This window comes from Molothrus ater, chromosome 6, assembly GCF_012460135.2.
Source record: "Molothrus ater isolate BHLD 08-10-18 breed brown headed cowbird chromosome 6, BPBGC_Mater_1.1, whole genome shotgun sequence".
NCBI lineage: Eukaryota > Metazoa > Chordata > Aves > Passeriformes > Icteridae > Molothrus > Molothrus ater.
Window position 1 is genome coordinate 52,186,544 of NC_050483.2, and position 12,711 is coordinate 52,199,254.

General features: G+C 39.2%; 1 protein-coding gene across 8 annotated transcripts in view; it reads left to right on the forward strand.

Annotated features, from left to right (window-relative positions):
* Window positions 1-12,711, forward strand: part of TRAF3 (TNF receptor associated factor 3) — a 70,060-nt gene that overhangs the window by 12,416 nt on the left and 44,933 nt on the right. For 3 of the 8 annotated variants that reach the window (XM_036384903.2, XM_036384909.2, XM_036384910.2), the window contains exons 4-5: window positions 2,225-7,867; window positions 8,821-8,960. The gene's annotated coding sequence lies outside the window, so the exon portion shown is untranslated. The remainder of the gene's footprint in view (window positions 1-2,224; window positions 7,868-8,820; window positions 8,961-12,711) is intronic. The other 5 variants (XM_036384907.2, XM_054515301.1, XM_036384906.2 and 2 more) reach the window with 5 other exon arrangements.

Genomic DNA, 12,711 nt, shown 5'->3' on the forward strand with positions numbered 1-12,711 from the left:
AGCTCCAAGGGTTCTGAGCTCTGTAGGGTCATCTTGCAAAGTAGCAGATTAAGCTTGCTCCAGCATGATTTCCAGATGTTTAACATTGTAGGAAGAGCTGTGCTTGCTCTTGAGATTTAAGTGGAAGACCTGAGGCAGACCCACAAAGCCAGTATTTTTCTGGCTGTAGTTTTTTAGTGAGGCAAATCAGGAGTGCAGCCTGCCAGTTCATGGAGGGTGAGGGCTTACATCCATGTGTGGATAAAGATGGTGAAGTCCATGTAAGTACAGCACTGTCAAGACTGGCCAGAAGAGTCTGATTGCAGGTGAGGAGCAGTGTTCACTATCCCAGGAAACAGCTGTGCTGCTCTTTGCTCTCCATATGAACTGATGGACACGTGGGGAACTGTGCTGAGTACCCTAGAGAATGCTTTGGTAATTACCACATATTGCTTTTTACTTGAGCAGTGCAGCAGCATTGCTGGTCTTGGTCTGCATGTGCAGGCATAGATTTTAGGCCTTCAGATGAATGAGTGCATCAGCAGATCACAGAAAAGAGCATGCTTTCTGTTTTCTGTTCTGCATGTGCTTTTTTGTCCTTCTCCATAATTACAGGTTGGGTCTGTTGGGCAGTGGAGGCAGCCCCCATCACTAGGTTTCAATTCAAAAAGAAGCATATAGTTACTTGAGTCAGAAGACCTTTCTCATTCATTCTTCTCTCCATCAACTGGCTTTTGCTAGCAAATACATAGGTAAATTGTTTATGAGAAGAAAAATGAGATGGGATGTCTTGATGTACTGTGGGGGATGAGAATGTTTCAGTAGAACAGAATACATTAGAAAGGATTTGCATCACCAAAAGCAGATAAAAAAATAAGAACTATAGAAACAGTTGCTCATATATTGCATTATGGAGTACCAGCACTAAGGGTTGGCTGAATATGAACTTGATTTTCTGAATTTGAGCTTCTGATCATGTGTCCCTCTGAATGCTTTGTGGCCTGCTAGGAAAGTTGTTTTGCACTGTCATGGTAATAGAATTATACTACTACAGTACTGAAACAAATGTGATCTCTGTGCTTTTGAAATTTAACACATAGGCTTTAGTTTATGAGTAGCTTTGTAATTTAAAGTCTCTTTTAGAGCTCTGATCCTGATACTTGTGCATATATGATGCATGACATTTAATTAAAAAATATTCATTCAATTTCCAACTTCCAAAAAGTTGTGTGATGAAAATGCTTACTATTAAGTATCATTCAAAATATTTTAAAAGCAGCAACTAAAATATAATTTGCATTTTTAAATTGGTAATTTTTAGCAGATTAAGAGGAATAATGTAACCTGTGCGATGTTTTGAATTTACTCTTCGGTTTTTAAAGATAATCCTTAAACTGTTGTCAGGCCTCTGAAGACTGGGGAAGGATTCCTTCATTCAAGCTACTTTAGTTTGAGTAAACTGGATTTTATACTGTAGTGGTGTTGCAGCATGTTTTCTTTGTTAAAAGAAGGAAGGAACCTCCTTTCAGTTCTTCATTGACTAATGATTCTTGGCTCTCTTATTAGCTTTTGCAAGTGAAAATGGAAGAACTAAGATAGTATCATGCTTTCTTGTAAATACCTTCTGACTGGCTCAGTAATTTTCTACAAGAGTAGAACTGGTTCCTTAAGCTACTTCAGTTCTTAGTGTCGCAGCTCAGAAATGGCAACAACGTGCTAACCAAGATTTTATGCTGGATAATATGTTTTAATGCCATTTGGTGGTAGTCTAAAAGCTACCTCTGTTTCCAGTGTTCACATTTCCATCCTTTAATATCAGAGTGTCTTTCCTGTGCTGAGAAGGTTGAAGAGCAGTAGAGCTGTGTTGTGAAATGGAGTGTCATCTCAAATAGTTTCTTTTCTTGGTTTTGGTTTAGGTTAAGAGAAGTATCTTTACATCTGCAGTTTCTGGAAATTTAAGAACACTGTGAACCTCTGGCCAATAAAAATTTTCCCATTATGTAAAACATTCTTGTAGATATTGACTCACTGATGGCTTCCTCCATGAAGTAAACAGACTTTTGCAATGAATTTTCTAGTGAACTAGTAGGTTTCAGTGCAGCTTTTTGATTTGCTGTAGTTTGTTATGGTTTAGTGCAGCCTTTACCTACTATTTTTCTTTTTTTTTTGCCTTCAGGCTTGTGAGAATTGTTTCTATGTATTAATAGGAGATGCTTGAAACCGACTTGACTTGTTTGTTTCCCAGCAGGAAAGCCTAAGTGCTTAGGCTTTAACTGAATCAAGACCAGCTCTCAGCAGTGGGAAACAATATATTAATCTATCGGAGCACAGACTGCGGGCTTGTGTGTCACTGGGGTTTGTGGTGGGCATTTTTTTCATGTGAACAGGTAGGTAGGAACGATTCTTCTGCTGTGTATGTTTTTAACATGTATGTTGAGAAACCTCGTGACAGTTGTGTGAGTTGGGGTTTTTTTTGGTGGGATTTTTGGGTTGGTTTTTTGTTGGTTTTTTTTTTAGTATTAGTATCATTGCATGACACCGTAAAGTACCTCGTTCTCCTTTGCATTTTCGCATCTTTAAGTTGATGATATTTATTTTACAAATCATCTTCAGTGCCTGGGTTTGGTTTGGTTATGAATGAAGGTGATACCTCAAAAGTCAGAACAAGTTTCATTCTCATTTCTGTAAATAAACCCTCATGTAGCATTGTTCTGTCTCGTTGTGTGCTTTGCACACAATCAGAATGGACTTTTTGGCAAGTTCTGCATTCTGCCTGATGGACTTAAGTTGCATGATAGTATATGGAGGCTGGGTTTTTTTGTTTCATCAGTTGTACTTGCAAGGAAGGTAAGCAAATTATTATCTCTATTTCACAAAAAATCTTCCCCTCAGATGTTTGATTTCAAATAGATTAAAAATATGGTTAGAACTCATAGGTGGTAACCAGCTTCCTCAGTCAGCCACAGCCTAATTTGGAAAACTGCATTTAACCTTACTTGCAAGAGGAGAAAATGTCCTGAATCCTTTAGAACAGTACCTTAAATATGTTTGGGGTTGTGCTTTCCTTCCTTGTTCCACTCTACTTTTTCTGGAGTTTAAAAACAAATTATGCTTCTAAAAAAAAAGTTAGTCCTGTTTGCCTTCAGTTTAAGCTTTAAATTAGGAATGGATAAAAGAAGTGAAACGTGCTCCTTTCAACCTCTTGAAGTGAACATAGGAAATTCTTCAGTCCTTCAGGTGAGTGCTGGGGGTTGTGGCTTTGCAGAGGAGCAGCAGGTGATGCTCTGGGACTACTCTGGGGCTTTTTCCTCGGAACAGGTACAGCTTTTTATAAAGCTGGAAGGTAGAGAGGCTCTTTCAAAGTTCTCTGTGGAAAGGGATAAAAAGTAAGCTTTTTGCTACACTATCGCTAGACCATATGTTAAGCACTGTGACTAAGAACTTCTTGTTGGTAGTAAATTATGTGAATTAATGATGGTGTTTATATACAGAAGTTCATGTTCTTGTCACAATAAGTTCTGTTTGTAGGTTCACATAACAGTATAACAAGTCCTTTTTAGGTTGTGATCTAGAAGTAGCATCTGAAGGATGCAGGAAAAGGAAGTAGTCTGCTGGAATGGTTGAACACTCTTTTGGCCTTTTCTCTTTCTCTTTTACTCTCCCACACAGGACCATGAACAGTTTATGAAGCAGACTTGCTATCTTTCTGTAAGATTATTTTTTTTTCCCTTGGCCACGTCTTCTAAGATGGTGCTAGTTGTTTGGTGGCGTTTTCCTAAGAAATCTTGTGTGCCTCTGTGCTGGTATGTGAATGCCTGCCAGAAAGCAACTAGGCTATCCATGGCTGTCTTGAAGTAATTTTCACTGTCCTGAAGCAAAACAGGTTAGGAAGTGTTAAGGTGCTAGTCTTAGACTAACTGGAGAAACAAAAAAAGTAATTAAAGATCTTATTTTCTTATTCATGTTTGGTTTTTAGGGGAAAGGGATCTTTTTAGTCCTTCTTCTTCCCAACTTTATCAAGATATAATTGTTTTTGTGTTCCTTATTTCTAGTTATTTTTTCACTTTTGACAGTTCCCAGCTTAAGACTGGAGCCCTATTATACAAGGTAATACATATGAAGAGATGGGAACTTGGTAGGTGCCCAGGTAAGATCAGAGAAGGGGGATCTGTTCCTCAATAAAGGAGAATAGAAGTATGCAGAAGTGCATTAAGTCACACAGAAAGTCTCTAATAGCTTTTCTGATTTCGTTCTTCTGTTTCAAAGCCACCAGGCCTCTCTTTCCCCTTTTCATATTTATGATTATGTTTTTAAAATGTTGTATGTCTTGTGGTCTGCAAACCAAGGAAGGGATTTGAAGCTGAAGATGATGACCTTTAGTAGTAAATTCTTTTCAATAGATAAAAATTGAAAATAAGACTAATTAAAACTTTGTTTGGGAGCCTAAACTGGGTATATATTATCTCCTACGGGAATGTCAGTGTTAACTAAGCCATGTTAGAAGAAAAATTTTAAAGTTGCTGTTTCAGTGCATGGGAACTCAGGAGCCCCTGCAAAGAGTAAGCAAAGGACTTGTGCACAGCTTTGAGAAGTTAATCTCCCATCTGTTGGTCGGGGAGTGGGTAGTAGTTGTTTTCATTGTATCTGAGTCTATACCTATGTTGCCCATTATATTGGCCTTTTAAGGGAAAGGAAAACCTTCAAAGATGCCCCTAAAACCAGCCAGCCTTAGCACTGCTTTGATCCAAACCCCCAAAGGATGCATCTCCCTCCAAACTCTCCCATTTCCTTTGTGCTCATGCCCATATAACACGCTCTCATTGCTGCTACTGCCCCTCTCCTGGGGGCTGCACAGGAGGTGAGGAGGTGCCAGAGGGCTCTGGAGGTTTCTGAGCTTTCCATGTCAGTGCCAGCAGGTGCTCAGCCCTGCCTAATGTTCCAGTGAGGCTGAACCAGAGGGGACTGGGCAGGATGCTCCCCCAAGGAGGACCTGGGTCTCCAGGAATAATAGGTTGCTGATGGTAGGCAGCTGGGATGAGCTAAAAGATCTGGCCTTGAGCCTGGCTCTGCAGGATGCAGAAGGAAGGAGGGGTGGAAAGCAGTGATGAGCCTGTTGTTTCCAATGAGCCAACAACTGGCTGATTGACACCAGGGGCTCCTTGGGCTCCCTTTGCTCTTAAACACAGCTGTGGAGAGTGGAGGGGGATGGAGGGAACTCAAATTAGAGATTAGATTTCCAGTGTCCAGAGAGGCAGTGGGTATAAATTAAGAATAAAAAAGATAAAATTCCCTCTGAATACAAGAAAAGCTTTTGGCTGGGGTTGTGCTCAAACACTGCAACAGGCTGCCCAGTGTGGTGGTAGAGTCACTCTCTGCAAATCCTCAAAACCCGATGGGTGGCTGTGCTGGGTAGCTCTGCCTGATCCTGCCTGGGCAGAGGGGGCTGGCCTGGATGGTCTCCAGATGTCCCTTCCAACCCCACTGCTTCTGTGAAAGCTTCTTTGATATTTGGATGCATTCTTTTGCTGCTGTTGTGGAACACTTGGGGAATAATTACAAATGCCCCTGCTGGGCACTTGTCTCACAAAAACTGCTGTTGTGTAATCATGGCAGTTTTAATTGTATAGGGAAAGCATCCAAGTGCTAAGTAGTTAATTGACTAAACTCCCCAATTTAACAACCAAAGCAAAAAAATCCACTAGTGTCTCCCCCTTCCCTGAACTGAGAAAACACCAAAACATCCTAAACCTTACAAGACATTTTGATTTTAATCCCTTAAAATAGTACGGTTATGAGAATTAAAGGTAGCTTTATTATAACAAAATTGTTTATTTTACCCTCATTCACTCCAGTTTTTCCACAAAGTGCTATCCTCAAATTATTCTGTGAAAAAGGAAATAAAAAGCAGGCAGGAGCATGAGGAAGAGCAGGAGAGAAAATGCTAAGCAATCCCAACCAAACTCTGCAGTTTATGCCTTCCAGCCCACGACTAGGAAGTCATGAGATGATCTGAAAGAACTTTGCTGTAGCTGTGTTTCTTTGCTGGGCTCTTTCAGCCCTCCCCTGATTGCATTTTGCACAGCCCTCAGAAAGACTGCAGTGCAGTAGTTGGCAAGGAGGGAATTACTAGGAGGGAAAATCAAGCTGTGGTGGCTCCTCTTGCAGTGTGGTGTTGCTGAGATCTGCATTTTGGAGGAGGTAATGAACGGCTGCTGTTGGGTTTCCAATTCAGAAGTCTGGAAGCTTGCAATAAAAAAAAGGATGTGGATAAGTTTCCATTAAATGTCCCTAGAGTGTGCATGGCATGCTGGACAGCCACTAAGCTTATTGGTGCAGTGGTTTGGGTTTTCTTCTTGATACAAAACACCTGCAGTTTCTGCCTAATACTTTGTTTTTAATCCTCTGTGCTCAGACAGTGGAGAATAAGGTAAGGTACTTTTTGTTGACTAACATATAAAGGATAATGAAAGTAATTTCTATATGTTGTAGCATGCAACAATAACTGTGCTTGTTGGAAAGTAAAAGTTTTGATTGCCTTTTTTATTGCTTGTAATTCATTGAAATTCTTTGTAATAATTTCCCTGAATTATCTAGTGTATTCAAGTTGAGAAACAGTTATGTGTACTTCATTAGTATTAAAAGATTCTTTTTTAGTCAGTTTTCACTTTGGTTTTCCAATATAATACGGAATTATTTTCAAGATCAATTATTTTCAATTGTTCTGAGAATGTTCCTTTTTTATGTTAATCTTAGGACCTAAATCCCCAGTCCTTTCTATGTCTTACCAATATCTTTGGATTTTTTTTTAATGCCAGATTTTTAAGGGCGTAGCACTGTCATAATGCTGCTGTTCAGCTGTGGAGTGCACTTGTTTAGTAAGAATGAAACTTTGGAGGCACCTTAATTCTCTGTGGTTTGGAAGGGGTTGGTTGTGTCTTGGGAGGGAAAGGAGAGGCTGAAAGTGCAAAACTCCCTGCACTAAATTTGGATTTATAACTAAGAATACGAAGGAGTAGTGGCCCAGGGTCATTGGTATGATTGGTGTCTGAAGTCAATATCGGAGCTAAGAGTTTTAGAACTTCAGTTTTTTGCTGAGTTAATATGTAAATGTTTAGTACAGAAATTTGTGCTACTTTCATGACACCTGTAGGTTTAATGGGCTGACTTGTAATTTATATACTGTTTTGGTGGGGAAAGCGTGAAGTTGCAGATCTCCTTTTTCTTTGAGTAAGCATTTATTCTTGGAGCTTTCTGTAAATCTCAGTGCTGGGCTATTTTTCCAGGTACTGTGTTTCTAGAATGAGCCAGATTGAGCTTTCATTGGCCTGTGTGTGTTTTGCCAGAATCTGTAACCACTCATTAGCACATTACTTACTATGATTGTGGTCCAAAGTAGCATTGCTGCTGCTTTGTTAGCAGCAGTAGCCTTTCCTTTCCGCTTCCCGAGGACCAAAGGTGAATTGTAGCACATGACCAAGATCAAAAAAAAAAATCAGAAAGCCACAAAACCCCAGTTTTATAGCCGTGGAAGTTTGTGGCATTCCTCCTTTGTGGCTATCTTGGTCTCATGTTACAAAGTCCCGCACTTCAGCTGTGGCAGGGGAGCGAAAGCCCGGCGCGTGTAGGGCCAGGTAAGCATTTCTGTGACACTGTGACCTTCCGTAGCCAGCTGTGTGACTGCCGAGGCCGAGCTGTGTGACTGCCGAGGCCGAGCTGTGTGACAGTGACTGCTGAGGCCGATCCTGTCCCCAGCTGTGTGCAGGATGGCAGCGGGGAGCGCGCTGCCTGGCCGGGCCCTCGCTGCCGGCCTGCTCTGGCCCGCCCGCCAACGTCGCTGCTGCCCTGGCACCGCGGAGTAACCACAGTGCCCTCCTGGACTCGGGGCTAGGTGGGTGCAGAGTTCACTGACAGCAGTTGAGCTGCTGAAATTCCTGTAAATTCCTGTGAAATTATGTGATTTGGCTCTGTATTGTACCTGGCCAGGTGAGGTTGCTGCTGTGTGCTCACAAAATTTGGCCTTGACGTGTAAGGGTGAGAGAGGCCGTGGGGATGTCAGGCTTTGTGTGGTGGTGACCTGGGCATTGTGGTAGCATTTGTTGAACTTCGTGCATTCTTAAACATGACAGTATAGATATTGATGAAGATTTGTATTAATTATGCTCTTGGACCATTTTCTTCTTTTTCTCTGTGCTTGTAAAAATTCCAGGATCAAACAAACTTCCCCAAGCTAAGTTGGGGAAGGTCACTTGTAATGACCTCTTGGAATATTGTTGTGAGGTGTTCCACTTTGCAGAACACTTAATTACTTTCCCAGAATTGAGTTGGTGTTTTCAAATGGAATTTATCAGACTTTCCAAGAAAATGCTTTGAAGGTTTTCTACGGTCTGTAATGACCCATAGTGTATCTGGGTGGAGAAGGTTTTTTGTGTGCGTGAAAGCAAGAAAATATAGCTGTGGTTTTAACTGTGCATGCCCTCCTTTAATGCTATTTTGTTGAGTCATTTGTGAGCAATAGTGGAGGAGAAGAAAACAATAGTTTGAAAATCATGTTGATATGCTTTGTGTACTGTTCTTTGTTATTTATGTTATGTATAGGTTATTTTTAAAGTCATTTGTGAGCAATAGTGGAGGAGAAGAAAACAATAGTTTGAAAATCATGTTGATATGCTTTGTGTACTGTTCTTTGTTATTTATGTTATGTATAGGTTATTTTTAAAGTTCATCATTAAGAATTAGTTTGATGGTCTAATGAAGCTAAAGAAGTAACTTGATGGATTCTGAGGAGCCTGTTAGAGTGTTTTTGAATGAAGGTAATGTAACTCAACCTCTTTCTTTCTTCAGGGCAAAGAAAGAAACCAGACTGTAGCAAAGCTCCTTTTATTGGCAGGAGTAAAGAGAGCCCTATCAGAGCACTGAGAAAGCCTATTCTTCTTTCTTCTCAAGCTACGGATCAAATGAGATTCAAATAAAACGAAGGAAATGTAAGCAATCAGAGAGTCTTCCAAATTTGGGGGAGGTGTGGGAAGAAAAGTATACAGATCTGATCAAGAAAGCTGCTGCATGGACTTAGGAAATCAAGAGTTTTTATTTAAGCTAACAACTCAGTTTTTAATATTGTACTTTCTTCAGTTGTCTGTGAAGGAGAATTTTTACATGAGAAGGAACATATAATTTCCAGACTGATAGAGTTTACCTGTTAGCAGGTAATTAGGGAAGAGGTTAGAAAAAGCAGTAAGAACAGAGGCTGGGCAAGAACTGTAAAGGATTTCAACCTTTATGCCATTCTAGCAGCATCTGTGGTATCAAAGAGGTATTTAAATGGGAAAGGGTCCTGTAACCTGTTTTTAAGGTGAACCTTTCCTAAGGTTAGAGCCTAAGAAAATACATACATTTATTGGAATTGTGTTACTGTGAGTTTGGACACTCACCTTTAAACTTCTAATGCTTGTAACTTGACTTGTGTGTTACCTGAAATTGTATTCATGTATATGGCTTGTTCTTCAGTGGCACTGCCACTGCTTTCTGTGGCTCTGATATGGTAAAATCCTTTTGTTTTTAATGTAAGTTTTATTTTGGCTGCTAGGAAAATTCTCACATCTGTCAAACATGAAAAATTGACAGCATTGGATAAACTCTGAAGGAGATTCATTTGGAATTACAATTTTATATACTTTCAAAGGTTTCTTTTGCTTTGTGTTTGAGTACATGGCTGAACTGGGCTGTACTCAATCCAAACTTCATAAGCTTGCTAGGTACTGGTTAGGAGACAAATTGCTGTTACATTTATTAAGGATATAATGATTTTATTTGTTTTCCTCCTAAAGCTTGAGTATTTGTAGAAGAGAACATTTTACCTAAGCAGTCTTTCTACTGCCGTGAAGTAGGTGCTTGGAAATCTGGTTTTCCTTTGGTTTTAATTCTAGTCATGCACATCATATTTCCTCCTCTACTTCAAAAATGCAATACAGTTCTTTGTGAGAATGAGCAGTTATTTTGATGACCTTGGTCTAAATTTTCATGTGCAATCCTTTCAGCAATTCATCATTGCACTGCTGATAGGATGAAAAATAGATTTTTACAATATATTCCCCTGGCATCTGTGTTGTTGATTTTTTTGTAGTCCATCAAAGTAACCTTGAATGGAGTAGTGGAGAACTTGATTGGAATTACTGGTCAAAACTGAGCAGATGAGAGAAAAAAGGGGCTATATAAAGGAAAGTGTATGAATACGAAAAGTTTGTACTAAGAGAGACGATCTCTTATAGTGCCTATTACATTCAGCTTAGGCCACTTTTTAAAGAAAATTATCTGGAGATGGTTTTAAAAAACTGGGTGATGACATATCATTAAAGATGTAAAATTTTCTTGTGGGAACTGAGAGAAACTTAGGATTGTCCTCTCTCAGCTGAATTTAAGATACTATGGATTTGCCTTAATTACAGCTGTTACCAGCCCTCTGTGTTGTGTTAGTGCACTGATGAAGTCCCTTATTTCACTGAGACACAGAGGTTATTTGGATTGATAACAAAACCCATCCTTGTTCCAAAGTGGAGTAGCCTTCACTGTAACTAATCTCAGCTATCACCAGCACAGCTGTCAGTGAGTAAGTATAATTCTGGTGCAGTCAATACCCTGGAGAATAAATTAGCAAAGTAGTAAGACCTATGTAAAGATAAAAATGCAATGTGAGTTTACATATACCTAGTTTAATTATTTTTTTTTCTCCCTGAATAACTGTCTTGGAAAATGGAAAATTGTTTTTAAAAGCCCCAAGACAAAGCAAACCCACTTTTTCACACTATGATGCTTGTCTAACCTGTAGAACTCACTGTTCTGATATAACACTAAGAATTTGCTGCTCTTGGCCTCAAAATAATTGCTTGTAGATTTAGCAGATGTGTAGAGGAAATAGAAGTCCATGACTCATGCTTAACAGGATCTTTGGAGCTGTCTTTCCCCCCACCTCTTTTTTTCCCCTCTTGCCTATCCACTAGTGTATTTTAGATGTTGTATAATGATGGAAAAGAGTTCCAGGAACTGGTTTGAGCCTGGCTTTATGATCAACATTACAACATTTTTAGTGTATTTTGTGACTTTATGCTATATTGCAGGAAGTGCATTTATAAATATTCTGAATTTGATTAAGTTTGACACTCCTTTGGGATCTTCTAAAGGCAGCCATAAAAGAACTTCCAAAACAGTGAAGCAGGTTGAAGAAAGGATTCTTTTCAGAAGCATTTATAATGTTAAGGTGGTAGTTCTCCTTATATAGAGAGGTGTAGGTTTGTCTTTAATATTACACCTAGTGTTTTCAGGTCCTGAAATTGCTTCCTAAGATAACAAAGCATTGGTGTATAGTTTAGTTGGAAAGTATCATGTTAAGAAAAAGAATCTCTTTTGACTCTTAAGAAGTGTGGGCAAGTTATTTCTTTTTATCCAGACTTCTAGAAGGGTTTAGAGTGGTGACAAATCTCACTAGAAGAGTCCAAAAATAATACTTCCTACTGATGTAGAACACTTCAGGCCAGAGATGCTATAAAAGGTAAGCAATGTTTTGCTTATTATACAGTTTAGGGAGAGAAACAAAGTGATGAAGTCTTAAAATCATGTAGGAATTCTGTAGAATTGATGGGGGAAAAATCCACACTGCTGTAATATTGGAAACTTCATTGCCTAGATACAAGTTATTTGCAGGAAGTGGGAATCAGCAGTCTTTCCTCTGAAGTGTCATTAGCTGTGCAAGATCCTGTAAGCTCTAATCTTAGGATGTAAACCCCTTACTCTATCAGTGAGTGTCCTCTGCATACTTTTAAATCTGGCATTTGCTCCATTTGTAAATTACTCTTTCCATTCTGCATATCTAAACTGTGCCTGTGTGAATCTTCATAACAAGCAGATAATTCTTTATAAGCATAAATTTTCCAAGGAATCTGAGTATTCTCATTTAGTTTCTAGAGTAGCACCTGGAGGCTTTCAGGTTTGAATTTTGAAAAATAAAAGTGCATATTTAAAGGTTAGATTGCCATTAATACATTAAACAGAATTGCTTTATTAAGTATTTATTTGGTAGAAGTGAACATGATTTCATTAATATTAACTAAAGAAGCCCTCAGGTGATAAGCACGCAAAAAAGAATTTTCAGCTAAAACTGTCAACTTTGTATTCCAAATCTGAAGACACATCTCTTTAAGGCCTTGTGGATGGTGTGGAATGCACCAGTTTTAATGTGTTTCTGAAGCAGCAGCAGTACTGTACCATTTTATCAGAAGTTTCTTTGAAAGGTTGCTATGGCTTGTGTTAAACTTTTTTGGCTGTGTAACAGGGATAAACACTTGGTTCTGGGTAATAATGTGAAGTTCAGTCAGAAAAATGTGTAAGTTACTTTTACAACCTCCATACTAGGTATGTTGTAGAAGGATAACATCCTCATTGATTTTTGTTAATTTTCTTAATCCAGTACAAGGGAAACCTTCAAAGGGACTTGGGGTTTTTTGGTCCTTAGTAGTGTCCTGTCTGACCCAGGGCTGTAGAGGTGCCTTGTTCTCAAGATGTCAATGACATCTATTGATCTGAAACCTCCAGAATTGCAGTTATTGTAAACCTGCAGGCAGCAAATAAAATATTTAAGGTTGGCAAGTCAAAATAATACCATAGTTTGTTACCTGGCAAAGTAATCACAAAGAAGAGGTAGAAACTAGGAGAAACTGTGAGAGAAACGAGGAAATTGCATGC